Source organism: Sinocyclocheilus grahami, unplaced genomic scaffold (assembly GCF_001515645.1).
Source record: "Sinocyclocheilus grahami isolate Dianchi unplaced genomic scaffold, SAMN03320097.WGS_v1.1 scaffold41572.1, whole genome shotgun sequence".
NCBI classification, from domain to species: Eukaryota; Metazoa; Chordata; class Actinopteri; order Cypriniformes; family Cyprinidae; genus Sinocyclocheilus; species Sinocyclocheilus grahami.
Window position 1 is genome coordinate 26 of NW_015524021.1, and position 1,174 is coordinate 1,199.

At 41.8% G+C, this 1,174-nt stretch overlaps 1 long non-coding RNA gene across 1 annotated transcript; it reads left to right on the forward strand.

Annotated features, from left to right (window-relative positions):
• Positions 1–647: 647 nt before the first annotated feature.
• On the forward strand, positions 648–1,157 carry LOC107580726 (uncharacterized). Its single transcript, XR_001608695.1, has 3 exons — positions 648–733; positions 867–978; positions 1,071–1,157. It is a non-coding gene; the product is annotated as an uncharacterized lncRNA (long non-coding RNA).
• Positions 1,158–1,174: the final 17 nt, after the last annotated feature.

A 1,174-nucleotide genomic window follows, 5' to 3' on the forward strand; every position in this document is an offset into this window, starting at 1 on the left:
TTGCGTGTGCTACAAGGGGAGTGGAATGAAAGTGGAATGAAATATAACAGGGTATTTTAGAATTAGAATAAGTAAGAATATTTTATTTTAAACGGTGTATTTTAGAATTTTCACACACTTACGCACAGACAATGTTGCGCTTTCTTCTTCGAGCGACAATTGACGTTGATCGCTACTTTCCGGCATACACCACGTATGTCAAGTAAGAGTACTGTTGGTGGTAGAAACACAAGCCGGATCACGGTGTACCGTCCCGAAACGTACTGTGCTGTACTGTACTTTACTGTACCACTCGGTGGAAATTAGGCTTATTTAGACGTTAGATTTATATCTAGTCACTAGTGCCTTTTCTGAGTTCTGTCTTAAAAGCTTTAACTCTAAGTTTCTCTCATTTTTGTGTTAAACTTGTATTAATTATTTGATTTTTAATTTTGACTGCTCCTAAATATTTTGACTTTGGGACACTATTCCCTAAAAAAAATCCCAGTCTCGGAGTGACTGAACAGTGTCTTAATGTGTTTTTCATGATGTTTAAAGACTTTTTTGTTGCTAAATGACAAATACAGAATACGGTAAGGCTTTGTGTCTGTTTCTCATGTTTCCCTGTTAAGAGAAACTGATCGTGTTTTTATACTCTTGGCTTGTAGAAGGTCAAACAGAGAAGAGGCCGGTCCTGAGCCTGACTGATGAAGAGAGCAGACCCGCTGTGTCAGTGTTTGGCATCTTCAAACAGGTCTTAACTCCAACCAGCTGCCTACATAACCAACCAAACTAGCCATAGCCGAAGTTAGCGATGCATAATAAAGCCTCTTAAGAGCAGGAGTCTGTTTGTAATAACACTTCTACTCTCTGGTCTCCTGTCGTAGATCTGGGTGATGGCTCTTTCTGTGTGCTTTGTTTTCACCGTCACCATTGGTGTCTTCCCAGCCGTCACTGTTGAAGTCCAGACCACTGTTGTTGAAGAGGGGAACGGTTGGGGTGAGCGTGTTTGCATGTCATTATATCGAAGTTCCTACTTATTTTCTGCCAGTGAGAGCAGACGTGTCACAACTGCTCTGTCTCTTTCACAGATACTTACTTCATCCCTGTGTCCTGCTTCCTTCTGTTCAACATGATGGACTGGGTCGGCAGGAGCCTGACTGCTGTCTGTATGTGGGTACGCATGTGTGTGTGT